This window comes from Ambystoma mexicanum, chromosome 2q, assembly GCF_040938575.1.
Source record: "Ambystoma mexicanum isolate Mex_15411 chromosome 2q, UKY_AmexF1_1, whole genome shotgun sequence".
In the NCBI taxonomy this organism is placed as follows: Eukaryota; Metazoa; Chordata; class Amphibia; order Caudata; family Ambystomatidae; genus Ambystoma; species Ambystoma mexicanum.
This window is the reverse complement of record NC_090924.1, coordinates 299,310,239-299,324,585: the sequence shown is the minus strand read 5'-3', so window position 1 is coordinate 299,324,585 and position 14,347 is coordinate 299,310,239. Positions and strand designations below refer to the sequence as shown.

The following is a 14,347-nucleotide window of genomic DNA, read 5'->3' as shown; positions in this document are numbered from 1 at the left end:
AGAGGGAAAGTGTTCAATGAATACATGCCGCCTCCTAGCACATCAAGTCTTATAGGCAGCTCTTTCGACCCAGAAGTGTTTTTTTTGTTGAAAAAGGCACGTTCTGACCCAACTGTACACGAGAAACACTGTTTCACGCTTTCCAAAGTCAACGTTAACCTTAGTAAGCATTCTACTAAGGCCCATCAATTCCGCATGGCCAATACCGGCTCTGATCCACTGAGGCCCATCCTTGTGCAAGGCCTATATCCCCTTGCCTCATTAGGCCCAGGGGATAACTTTCCAACAGAGTGTGTTTTGAAAGTTGACATTTTCTTCGCCTTTTCCAGGAAACGCAACTGATCCTACCATTCCCCAGTGCCACTGTAGGTTTTATTCTTCTTAAGATCCATCTGATCCCAAGATAGTAGAGCAGCGTGGATTTAATTCCCTATCAAAGTACCCCCACTTGAACCATGTGCATGCCACCCACCCATCATTTGTCCCTGGGCTCTGGCCAGTGACTTTGTGCTTTTTTTTTTGGTGGCACACTTCTCAATATTTTAAGCCACCATGCAGATGAGGGCCCATTGAAAGCTACGGACGGGTGTGGGGCTTGCATGGTTTGTAAGCCAACGCCATATCGGGTAATGCCTGTCGAAGGCCTGTGAGGTGAGAGATACGACTGGTGGATCTGTGGCTGTATCCTCCCATAACCGTCACGGAAATGTTGGGAAATGGCTACTCTATGTTATCTTAACTTGGACGGCGGATTGGTGGCAATATGACAATTTCATTAAGCATACACATGTCCAAATAGGACTGTTTATCTGCTGTGTACTTTAATTGAAAGCATGTTTGTGCTACATGCCATTTTAGAGGTATGGTTCACTTGTGTGGCACTCGAGCGGGAAATAGTACAAAAGAGCTCACAGATTCTACATTCTAGCGCCTAGTGGTTCATTAACCAGTGGACTACAATGCAAAACTTTTTCTGAAATCTTGGAACATTTTGACCATCTGGTGCGATAAAGCATCTACAGTGATCTAACATTAAAACAAAAGTATATATACTGAGTAGCACTGATATGTAAGTACTACAGGACAGGACTTGAAACCTACAATCTACGATGCCATCTCAAACAATTTGGGAGAGAATTGCAGTGATGGCACCTCTAATTCAAGGATTCTCAAAGAGTATAGGAAATGTATAGATAATCTATTCCCCAATTTCACCTGTGAAGCACCTAAAATTAAAAAGAATGTCTTAAAGAAAGTCAGCTGGTATGATGAGGGCTGCCGGGCTGCAAAGAAACAGGTAGCGGCCTATCTTGAAGCAGGATATTTTCTTCGTCTGTGCAGTAGATCCAAACATAAAAAGATAATTTCAGAAAAAAAGACAGTTTATAAAAGGTCAAAATGGTCCCGTCTAACCCAGGCTTTCGTAGAGGGTGATTGTGCAACTTATTGGAAAATGGTCTTGGGGAAAGAAGTAAATGGAGATGTAACTTTCCAATGTTGCATTCCAGCTCATGCCTGGTAGAACTATTTCTTAGGCTTCTATGGCTGTTCTGCCAGTCATTTAGCCACCTTACCTAATACAGTTATATTCAATATTGAACAGACCTTGGGGGCAGGTTGTGAGGGATTCGATCATCTGCACAGTGGGTGTGCCTGGGCTTTTTTGAAATTTTAAATGAAATTGAATGATGGTAGATCAAACTTCGGAAAATGTGTGGGACTAATCCGCAAACATTTTCCTATGCTCACCGCACGACATATGCATCGACACGTATACCCTGGGTGGACACAGCCTATAGGCGCAGACCCCCTGTCATATTTAAGTGGGATGTGACAGGTGAAGTACACAATTAATCTCCAGAAGGGAGAGGGCCATACCTTCCCACTGCCATTGCCAGCATAATTAACTAACAAAGGCTGTATGGATCTGCCCTGTCCTTTTGTTGAACCCTGTAGCTGGTGGCAGTATTCACATACTAATCAGAGTTTAATTCGAACAGGCCTGGTGCCACACGGGCCTGGCAGCAGAGGCTAACAAAGGAGACAGGACAACACAACACCCTTTCATATGCACTGTCAACCTGAAGCCAGCTCCTACCCTCTGTATCGATTGACAGTGAAATGTCATGTCTGAGACTGCGTGTTTACAGTAGTCATCCCGGCTGGGGGACTCCATTCAGAAGGTACGAGCATGTGGTTTGGCAGAACCAGAAAGTCTGGTCTCACTGCAGCTTCAAGGGCGACCTGTCACTTTAATCAGGAACCACAGAGAGCTCCATTAACTAGATGGACCCTTTGATCCACAACAGACAGGAAGTTGGGTGGGATTAAGTATTACATATTTTCACCCCTTTAGCTTTTCTGTTGCAAAGCACTGTTGTTATGGCCTCATGCATACAGGAGATTGTTGGTGGGGACTCGGGATTGGTTCATTAAGGTAGGCTTAGCCTACACCAATCCCTGTGGCCAATTTAGCTTTAAAAGAGGGCTGAAACCCTCTTTTAGCACATCATCTAAAGGCTTCACCAGAAGCAGATGGAAGAACTCATCATTGGACCTTGGCTGAAGGTACAGACTGCCTTACGTCTTCCGCCAGTGAAGGAAGGCCAGGGACTCCAAGAGGGAAGCAAGATCCCTCCCCTAAACATCTCCCAGGGAACAGATGGAGATACTGAATCCAGAAGATGCTGCAGCAGCTCCAGAACCGGCACCCATCCAGCACACAGCGTGTCCTGTTAGGCTCTGCAGCAAGCTTCCTAGGTGGGAAGTGCCAGAGAGTCTCTGAACCAAACCAAGGACAAGTCAGCTTCCTGCAACACTCTCCTCAGCTTTGGGCCGTCCGCCTTCAAGGATGACACGAGCTCAGTGAAGAAGCTAGGAGGAGTGGATCTACAAGCATCTACTGACGTCTGCTTTACAGGACATTTTCGAGCCAGTCGAGCCCTCAAGCTGCAACCGACTGTACCGCTGTAACGCCTCAGTCGCTAAGGCCATCCGAGACGCCTCGACCAGTGCTTCAGAACCACCAACCAGCACTGAGACCATTCCTGACCCAGAGTCGCTGTGTAGGCCAGCCTGCTGCCGTCTATCTAGCTTTCCTCGCCCGAACTGCGTTCCGCCCGATACCTGCAGGTGACACCCGTCTTGAAATCTGTCACAGAAGCTGCAAAGTGCCATGAAACCGACTCGACCCTGTCGAGCACCAAGAACTCTCACAGCACAAGGCACATTGTGGTTCTGTCCCCATGGTCCTTCTCCGAAGGCACCTACTGACATTGTACGACCCATTGCTCCCTTTTAGTTAAAACCTAGCTAGAGCCCCCATAGACTTTTATAAAGACGAGATATGTATTTGGGGGCCTGTCCTATGCAATTTATTTAATGCAGTCATCAAGCTCAATGCAGTACCTACCACTTGGCAGCATGCTTCAATAGGACCAATATATAAAAAGGGGGCAGGGATTCATCTGCTAACTACAGGCCTATCTCGCTTCTGGACAGTGCAGGAAAGATCTTCGCCAAGGCCATATTGTTCCATCTGCAAGCCTGGGTCGATGAGAACAGTATTGTTAGTGATCTTCAGGCTGGTTTTCAGAAACACAAAAGCACAGTGGACCTAAATCTTTGTTTCTGTTGGTCCAGACCGTGCTTCCTAGGATTAATTTGTACGTTGCATTTGTGGACCTTAAGACCGCCTTTGATGGGGTCTGACATGAAAGACTCTGGCAAGTTTTTAAGAAAAGAAACGCTCCCCACCATTTGGTGACTGTTGTCCAGGCCCTGTACTGTAATAACAAGGCAGTGTTGCGATGTGGCCTGGCTGGTGAAGTTACTGCCCCATTTGATGTACTCATGTGTGTTACACAAGGATGCCTGTGTCTTGGCCCCATTATAATGTTGTCTCTATATAGAGGAGATTATTGGCTCTTTACTGTTGGGAGTGTATGGATTGCCCTAGAATGGGGTTGGAAAAGTACCCAGAGTTACTCCATACAGGCGACACAGCAGTTTTGCACACTACTCCACGGGGACTGAAAAATAACTTGGCTGTTTTTGTAAGGAAATGCACAGAACTTGATCACAACCTGAATATTGAAAAGAGAAAGGTTTTGTTTTTCAAGCCCGTTTGCCAAACATTGTAAACTTGATAATGTTGTTGCTGGGAAAGCCTAGGAACAAGCGCCGCTATACGATTACCTCGCAATTAGATTCGATAAGAACAGCCATTGGGCTGCCCAATTAGACAAGGCTTGTACTCCTTTAGGGAAGTTTAGTGGAGCCAATAGAACTTTTTTTAATAGACACGGAAGAGGCGCCATCTCCCCGGCTATAGAAATGTTATCGTAAGCAAGCTATCGCTACAACTCTCTATGGCGCAGAATTGTGGGTCTATGTAAACACAAGCATTTGAAACACCTTCTTCAGATTCCCCTAGGCTCCCCTAAAGCACTGCCACACTTTGAGCTTGATGTGTTTCCTATTGGAGAACAACCCTCCTTGAACCGAGCATTACACTGCGTCAGGTTATGGAATACTGAGGACCTGGGGGATACCGATATGCTGTCAAACATCTTTTGAGTTCCGAAGGGGGCAAAAGTATCCCATGGATGGCCCATGTGAAAGCGCTTTTGTTTGAGTTGAGTGAAGTTGGGCTGTGGGAGGAACCGCACAGTGCCGATAAGGTGGCCTCGATCAGGATTAAGAGAGCAGCATTTGTCCTGGTCCGGAGGAAAATGGAAAAAGTGGCCAATAAACTGCAATTTGTCGCAGAATACCCTTTTATGCAAATTAGATTTTTGTTTAGAGGGTTATCTTGACTATATGGGCCCACCTCATGCAAGAGCTTTATATGTTAGTTTTAGATTTGGGGCGCTTCTTCAGATTGCTGCTTTTACAAATTCGTGGGCCCCTGATGGGTCGGGTATTTGTCCCTTATGCGGCCTAGGTGAGGAAATATTAGGCATTTCCTGTGTGTCTGTGTTATGTTAAAACCGCTGCGAGCTTGGTATTGTTTAGGATGTTGAGTGTCCACTCAACTGCAGAAGCACTAGAATTCTAAAAAAGTAGAACAGACCCTCATACTGAGAACTGCGTATCCCATTATGTCCCCTGGGCATGGCTGCACAGACGGAAAATAATTAAAAGAGCGGATTGCAACAAGAGCACTGAACAAGGAGGCCTATGAGGGGAAAAGCCGCAAATTAGCAGATTATGTATGAATATGGGTCTGTGAGCATACTTAAATGTATGCTGTAAGTATGTTTTATTCTGATTGCTACTTTGTGCAGTGTTTTTAATTCCTAAAAATGTTTTCATGATGGTATTACAGTAATCATGCCGATTTTTTTAAACTTCTCAATGCAAAGAAGGCGTGATGTCATTGCAGTCAGAGGAAGTGTGATGTCACTTCTGTTACCCCTCCCATTTTGGTGATTTCACATAACTGCGCGGGTCCCACCAATGCATTTGTGAAATTGGAAGCACCCATGGCCACAGGTAGGTGGTGGCAGGGCTTTATTTGCAGCTCACGGCTCTCTATAAATCTGTTCTTGTCCTTGGGGGGCCACCCAAATAAATTCACAGGGCAACCCAACTTTTGTTAACCAGTGGAGCCAAGAGGTCGGTGGCCGTTACCCATATCGTGCTTCCCCAATGATCACTGAAACATTGTGTAAGTGTTTGGCAATAAAAAAGGCATTAGTTTTATTGCACGATAAGTATTATTAGACAACATAATAGTAATAATAATAATAATAACCATATCATAACATAATGTACACTTTTGTACACAAGGTCCAGGGTTGTGCCCCCCGGCCCATGCCGCCTTCTTCTTCCCACGACGACGTGGGCACTGTTTGTTGCCCTGTACTTCTCTTCTTCCCTCTTTTTCTCCTTTTCTTGGGTGGGTTCTCGGGAACAAGAAAAGTATTCTGCGTGCACAGAATACTTGTGGTGCTCCGTACGGAGTACCACTGCTTCTGTTTTCTTGCTGCTCAGGCAGCCACTTATATCCTAAAGGATTTGCCCTAGGCCAGAGGTCTTCAAACTGTGGGGCGCGGGAAATGGGAAGGGGCAGCTCACATGGTCAGGCTGGACCATAAAACAGTCTTAGGTACCAATGTAAAAAATGGACAGCAGTTGCAAATGGATATTCAGTCCTTTAGTCACAGACTGTTTGACTAGTACCCAAGGGGTTGTTTTTTGTTCAAATGTAAACAAATTGTGATATTTAAAGAATATTTATTCAGCAACAATGGTCAAAACTACTAGCTGCATAGTGAAGTAACTCTTCAAACTGGCCCACATTGGCCAAAAAAGTGACCCATTTTGACTGGCCTACACTAGCATTTTGCATTTTTGGTACAGTCATTGCCCTATTACCCTACAGGCCAGTCCAAGCCTGCCAGGTCCTCCATAATGGGTGAGGGGCGTCCACCCACTGGCCACCTCACCCATTATGGAGGAGCCAAGGAGCCAGCCCAGTGAAACACTGAGCACTCCCTAAACTGCTTTTTCAAGCTGAGGGAGTGCTCCTGGGCTGGCTGAACTGTCAAAAGGGAAACACTGTTTGACTTTGACAGTTCATTTCCCCAGCCGCACATGATCACTGAGACATGCAACGCTGGGGGTGTTTTGCTTCGCCAGCCTTGCATAGCTCATTGGAAATGCTGGCTGGGGCACTGCATGTATGTATGTGCGAGGGGGTGCTCCTGCGCCTCCTCGCACATACGGGCAGAGCAACCTGGAGGGGGGCATTTTAGCAACCATGCGCAGGCCCCTGCAGAAGGTACATTTATGACGATTTATTTTTTATTTAAATGTGTATGGATGTGTGTATGCTTGTGTTATGGGAGCAGGATTGGCGGCAGCACTGGGATAGTGGTGGGAGTACGGTGGGGAGAGCCCAGGGTCTGTACTGGGAGTAGGGTGCGGTGACGGCATGCAAAGGTTCATAGCGATTTCTACATACTGTCCATCTGGCACTTTTGGGGGGGCCCGGCCTGCCCAAGCTTTGCTCAGGGGGTGCCCAGGCCAAAAAGGTTTGAAGACCACTGCGCCTAGGCTATGTGTGTTTTGGGGGCGGCTTTCCACACCCCCCCTGACCACCCCCCCCCGCGGTCTGACGCTGACGGCAGTTGCCCATTGTTGGTCACCTGGTGTGACTTCCTGCCTCCCTGAACTCTTGTGTGGGTGTGGCACTTACTAATGTCCCTTGGCACCCTGCTATGGCCCTCATCCTGTCTGTCCAACCCCCCCCCCCACCGGCTGGGGGAAGAGGGGTTTGGGGCAAACCCTGTGTCTGCAGCATGTGTTCTGCCCCTTCCACCCCACCCCCTGTGGCCTCCTTGCCCCCCAGGTTGCTTGTCCGCGCTCTCGAGCTGCGGGGTGCCCCCTCCCCAGCGCTGCCTAGTTCCATGGCCTATCGGCTGAAACTGTACATTTCAATGACCACAGAACTTCCGATTTTAGGGATGTGGAGAACCCCCATCTTCTGGGAGCGGCAACAGCCCGGAGATGTGGTATCTGGCCGGACCACGTGCCCTCCACATCGACAGTCAGTTCGGGTTCATTGCTGCTTCTGCGCTTACAGGGTCTGACAGCAGCAAGGGTGGAACATAGCAGTCTTAATCGAAGAGGACAAAACACATCTTTAAATTATATGTAGCTACATCAAAAACACAACGAGAACTGGGGAGGGAAGCGGTCCGGTTTCTGGCAGCGGTGCGGCCTCTGCTGCCAGAGCCCGCCACTATTGCAATCGCTTATTAGCAAAGCTGGAGTTAATAAACTGCTTTCCTTCGATTGCTCCGAGACTGCGGCGCTCCCCGGGGACTAGACCGCATCCTTCCTTCCTCCTGACATCGGGGCAGGACGCCGAAACGCCAGGGATCGCGGAGTCCAGCCAAGTCTCCCTCTGACCCGAGGTGGGCGAGGGGCGAGGCGGGTCAAAGGTCACGCGGAGGATGCGTCCGGGGTCAGCAAGGTGCGCATGCTACCCGAGAGGCCTCGCCTGTGTGGACATCCATCCGTGTTCCCCCACGCCCTCCAATATTCTTTTCAGCTAAACAAACACACGAAATTATCTTTTTTTCCGCTTTTAACTCAACAATCCACAGGACAAAACAGTTTCAGGGTTGCAGGCGTCTCCTATTACCAAACATGCCAGGCCCTTCTCCTCTGCCTTTCCTGGAACACTGCATCTGCCGCGGAGGCCGGCGTCTCCCCAGCGAGGCCGCGGCTCCCACTTGCCCCAGAGAGTTCCCGCTTCTGCGTGATGCTGCACTCGAAGGACTTGTGCAACGCCCCCGTCGGTGTAAACGTGTTATTTCACCTGGCCGAGGGAGGAGCGCGTGGTTTATCATGCAAGTGTTTAACCCGATGATAGAGTGTTATTTATCCACTCGCTTCATGATGGCAGTTACCGCCGTCCTCTTTGACTCTCCGCTTTGTGACATGGGGGGGGGGGAGGTTATACAGCATTGCAGGGGGGGGGGGGGGGGCGGTGTCCAGCATTACAAGAGTGGGGAGTAGGGAGGCAAGGCACGAACCAATCCAGCCACTTTTCCCTACCAAATGCAGTGTGCGCGATTCCATACGGTAACTACTCCCGGACGCCCCATACCACCAATCAACTTTTTTTGGGAAACATAAGTGGCAGATGGCATTTTAACACATACACAAACAAAAAACTGCAGGACCAACCGTTACACTCTGCCCCTGCGCACTGGGGCAAAATACAGGCAAATCTCCAAATTTGCATATGAATTGCACCAACGGAATTGACTTTAAAGAAAGGGCATTGCGAGGAGCATCATCAGTTTTTGATACTTGGAGGCCCCATGGAAGTGACTTTAGAACAAGTTGCCATAAGTAAGCCAAGTGGCAAATAACTTTGTGATGCAAAATACCTAAATTCCTTACTATAATGTATGGAACAACTTTATAGTCATTGGGCTTTTTTAATAATGGCATGATATATTAACATAAGCTATGAAGTGAATCACTTGCGCAACTGTAGACAAGACACAGTGTGGTTAAATGATTTGCCCAGGATCACACACTTTGGTTAAATGGTGAATCCAGGATGTGGACAATTTAAGCAACTGAACACATCTTCCCAAGTTTAGTTGACATAGATATTTATTAAAGTGTTGCTTTTCATGTGCTTGAATAATACTTTTTGGCAATGCCTTGCAACCAAACCACCTTACATAATCAACTAGCCTTTCATAATAAACAAACTATAGACTACATACATCATCATAGAAATATTTTGAGCAATAAGAGTGGCTTTAGTTTTATTCGCCACATCCTGCATGCAAAGTCACAATAGCATCATGCAGATTAATGTTAACCTAACAAAGCCAACCTGGGTTTTAAAGCCATAATACATGCAGCAACCTTCTCACTTCTGATCACCCTCATTCACATTTCTTAAGGGACAAAAGTCCCTGCTAATAGTCCCCCTCCGTCCCATCAATGTGTAATGGCTGCCATTGTAATGTTCTGTTGATACTGATAACTTAAACAGAAAACGGGTTTAACCTATACATGGAACCCTTCATAAAAACACATCAATATATCATCCAATCACACCTATGTAGACTCTCAGTGTGTATTTGTATTCAGTAGCACCACATCTTATTGACATAATCTCCAGACAGGACCAATGAGCAAGCAGACAACAGGCATGAAGAACAGCAGTGTCTCCAGACTGTGATGTGCACAAGAAAGAGAGCATTGAATTATTGAAAGCTGAAACAGGTACACAGTCCGACAATTCAATTGTATGAAAGGGTTGTGGCCTCGCCCCTGTGGCACTAGCTCAAGGGATTCCTCTCCTGGGATTGGGATAGGCGGAGCAATGAGATGCACGACGTGGAATTCTTGTGATTCAATCAGACTGGTCTCAATAGGATTGGTGAGTAGGAATGGATGAAAGGGAATAACTACAATCGGAATATGGTTCTAGTTAAAAAAAAAACGTTCTTAAATCTAGCAAGTTTATTTATTTATTTATTTATTGGTTATTTATAAAGCGTCAATACAGCAAATGGTGTTTCAAGGTGCCACAAGACAAAAAGGGGGAGGGGGCAGGGAGGAAAACAACAATAACAGTCCTACCAGTCGTGTGTCATTCGGAATGTGCAGGTGCAATAACAAGAAATGCAGGCAGAGGGGATTGGGAGGAGGGAGGAAAAGGGAAGGGATAATGCTAGGGTGGGAGGGAGGTGGGGGTAGGGTGGTGGCATACAAGCAGAGGGGAAGAAGAGGTCCCCTGCGGATAGGCAAGTGCCAGGGGATGCAGGGAGTACAGACCACATGCGAGGGCGGGGTGGACCAGGCTCGGTAGGGATGTACACCCCACCAGGCTAATCAGGGGAAGGGGGCTCGGACGGGCAAGTGCAGGTGAGGGTGGGGGGGTTCAGTGAGACTGGGGTACTAGGGTAGACTGGATGAGGAGGGCCTGGTGCCCTGTAGGACTCAAATGGGACCAAGCAGCCAGTCAATGCAGCAGAGGAGGAAATTAGCTGGGGAGGGGGTAGAGGGAAGGGAGAAGAGAAAAGGAGGGTCTCGAGAAGCTTCAGGAACTTAAGGAGATCCAGCTCAAGCTTGAGAGGGGCATGGAGGCCATTCCAGATGGAGGCTCCTGCCGAAGAAAGAGATCTACCTCCACTCTCGGCTTGGAAAAGCGTCTGATCTGCAGAGAGTTGGAACTAGAAGACCGAAGGGGGAGAGAGTAGGATGTAGCGGGGTCCCAGGCCCCAGAAAGCCTGGTGGATGATGCAGAGGGTCTTGAACTTGATCCTCGCAGCCACCCAGAGCCCGTGGAGAGATTTTAGGGATGGAGAGATGCAGTCCCTGAGCTTGAGGCTAAGAATAAGTCTTGCAGTCCTATTCTGGATTAGTTAAAGTGGATGAAAGGAGGATAAAGGCAGACTGAAGAAGAGGCTGTTGCAGTAGTCCAGACCTCTGGAGACTTTGAGGTTCTGGGGGAATGTGGGTAAAAGGAGAATGCCTCCTAGGAGGTGCAGCTGAAAGTGGGCTTTCTTGGTAAGGTCAGCGATGTGAGGAGAGAAGGAGAGAGAGGAGTCAAAGATGACACCAAGGTTTTTAGTCTCACAATAGGATGAGGGTGTGGGGAGGGGGAGCCATGGGTGGTCGCCAGTGAGTAGGAGCAGAAGGGAAATAGGGATGAGGGGTCCTAATGAGAAGGATCTCAGTCTTACTGGCATTAAGGCAGAAATCGTTAGCCTCATTTGTGTCTCTCCCTGGGACACCCTATCCTAAAAAGAGTAAAAGGCTCCAAACGTATGGCCAACACATAATCTACCTCTCCTATGGTATCTGATCTTGTGGTTCTTTTTCTTTTAGCTTTCCCTCAGGCTTCCAACAGTCTTTGTCCTTGAGTTTCCTCAGGGATACAACTGGTATTTGCCCGACATTGTATTTGTTCAGGATTCACAACAGTTCTCCCCTAGACCATTAGCTTTGTTCTCGATTCACAAATGGTCTTTGCAGACCTCAATTTTATTAAGGATTCAAAACAGGTCTCTCCATTACCTTGATTTTGTTCAGGATTCACAACAGGTCCCTCCTGGACCATAGCATGGTGCAGGATGTAAAAAAGCCATAACAGATCTTTCTTCCCCCATTAGGGTCCTTGTCAGGTGGCCAATATTGTATCCCTCTCATACCACAGGTCTAGTCCCTCTCATATTTACGTTGTGGTTGCCTTTGGATGACCTCAGGTTTTGGTATGTCAATTGCTGCAAGGTGTCACAGGTGCGTTCCGAGAATCCTGGTTTCATTTCTAGGGCCTTCATGTGTAGAGAAGCCCCTCAACGCTAACGCCAAAAGTAATACAACCCTCTAGGGAAAAAGGCCCAGCACACCACTTGCAAAAAATAGAAATGCACCAGCAAAGAACTTTGCTGCCATGTAACGGCCTGCCGAAAATCAGTAAGAACAACACTTTAGGAAGGCACAGAGCATCATCAGTGACGTAAATTACATAATGTACAAACCTGTGTGGCTGGTTGGTTGAACCCTATGCATAGGCTACCACCCCATAAAGGATACCAGGCCATTAGTCCCAGCCCCTTCTGTCCATCTTCTTCCATGTGGGTTCCCCCTTTCGCGTCATCAGGCATAAACCTGCAACTAATTGGAAATTATATGAAAAAAATAATACTGGCTCTATCTCTAACCTGATGTGCAACTGGTAGTGCAGACATGGGCTAAGGGGATACTTCGAGGCCATTGCTTCTAACAAACCACAGCTCGATTCGAGACACATTGGCCCCCAACCAAAGTTCCCTTCCCACCTTTTAGCTATGTTGTTTTATCCCTCCCGGCATCTCAAAGCACAAATCACATGACCTATCGGGAAGGCAACTGATCCCTGTTTCAGATCTTTTCTGATTGATTCAGGGTCTAACAGTTTTATGGTTGGTGGTCTGGGACTGACTGGTATCTTGGACTGTTGGGGGTCTTGGGGCTGGGGCTTTCGGGGTGCTATTACCTAGGGCTGGGACAGGAAAGGTCAGAGGCTCGTGCCCTCCTTCTCGTGGGATCGCTTTTCAAAGTGAGCTCTCAACCCCCTTGTGGCCTTGCAGGGCACATTCCTTTTGGGATATGAAATGTTTGCAACATGGAATAATGAAGGGTCTATGAATCTCTGAAGCTCTGGCCTTTCTAACTGGTGCCCAAGCTACAACCTATTACCGCCTGCACACCTTTTATTTCTGCGTGTGTGACTCGGGCCTGCGGCACTGGCTTCAGCACAAAACTAGGCCTCGATTCCAATATAGCTGCTACTATCTAAAATGGTATTCGATTCCCCATGTATACCAGAGCAAAAACGCACACCACCCTCCTCATACTAGGATCCCTAGTGACAGCCCTCTCCCTCTGTAACATCCCCTAGCCCCTACTGCACATTTCCAGGTCTCTGTCTCATATGAAAGCGCTGGGGGGTCAGGTTCAATCATCACATTTTTTCCCAACACATGCTTGGACTGCTTCCAGTCAGTATCCTTCTGATATTGTCAAAATGGTCACAACCTCATTCCAGGTGGTACTTCTCCTGGTGTTCCTTACTTCAGGAATCTCCCCTTTAGGCAAGGAAGCACAAACATGCACATCTGCATTCTCTTGGATTCACTCTCCCTCTGAGTTTCCTTTTTATATTCCCTGCACTGGGGATTGACTTCTAATCTCATTCCAGGTAGGTTATTCCTCCTCTGTGTTGGAATTATCCACTTCCTGCATCGCAATCCCTCCAAAACAGAAATCCTCTTCTTCCAATCATCTTCTCCCTCTCCTCCACAATCTCCTTCTTCCTTTCTAGCTTTCTCTTGTTCTGCACGTAATCTTGGTGTCATCTTCGACTCATCTCTTTCCTTCTCATCTCATATTTTCGCAGCTGCTCAGATCTCTCATTTTCAGCCCGTCAGCCTACTTCCATCTTTCGATGATGTAAAACTTCATATTACCTCTTCTATCTTCTCCCACCTTGAATATTGTTCTACTCTCCTCACTGTCATTCTCGCCTCCTATGTCTTCAACTCTGCTATGCATCTTTTTTTGTCACATCATCCTCGGACTTCCATTTCCCCTTCTCACATCCTCCTCGGACTTCCATTTCCCCTTCTTTTCTGTCAATCTAATTACTTCCCTATGATTCCTGTCTCTTATTTCATTTTCTCTGTATCGTCTTTAAATGCTTTCATGGACTTGCCCCTCCCTATCTTACTGCCCTGGTCTGACAATACTCTCCTGTCCATGCCCTGCCGCTCAAAACATTTTCATCTGTTATCTTCCCATTTCCACTCCTTTTCCCTTATTGCCCCTAAACTTTGGAACTCTCTTCCTCCTGATATTCGCTCCACCCTATCTCTTTACATCTTTCACTCTTGTCTAAAAGGCCACCTTCTTTCTTCCCTTTCCCATCCCTAAAATTACTAGTTTGCTGATTGTTATTTTTTTATCACTTTTTATTTTGTACCATTACTGTAAGTATGTTCAGCTCTTTGGCAAAAGTGCTATATAAATCCCAATAAAAAGCACAAATACAAATCATAGTTCATTTACACCTGTTCCAGCAGGCAGCACTTACCGCGCACTTAGAGGCTGTAACTGTAACTCCTATAGCCCCCCCAGCTCCTTGCACTTACCCAGAGCGGCGCTGCCCTGGCTGTACTTACTCAGAGCCTGCGGCCCTGATCGCACTTCCCTGTACCCTCCACCTTGCACTTTCCCCCTCTCCCTTCCCCCTGCACTTTGCGTTGTCGCACTTGCACAATCTGAATAACACAAGGCCTAGTAGGATCATTTGTCTTGT

The 14,347-nt window shown here is 47.3% G+C and overlaps 1 protein-coding gene across 4 annotated transcripts in view; it reads right to left on the bottom strand.

Moving 5' to 3' along the window:
• LMF1 (lipase maturation factor 1) overlaps positions 1-14,347 on the bottom strand; it is a 2,253,577-nt gene that overhangs the window by 954,091 nt on the left and 1,285,139 nt on the right. Inside the window, exon 1 of one of the 4 annotated variants that reach the window (XM_069647259.1) lies at positions 8,156-8,367. The exons of the other annotated variants lie outside the window; for them this stretch is intronic. The gene's annotated coding sequence lies outside the window, so the exon portion shown is untranslated. Of the gene's footprint in view, positions 1-8,155; positions 8,368-14,347 lie in introns of those variants that run through there. 4 annotated transcript variants of the gene reach the window in all.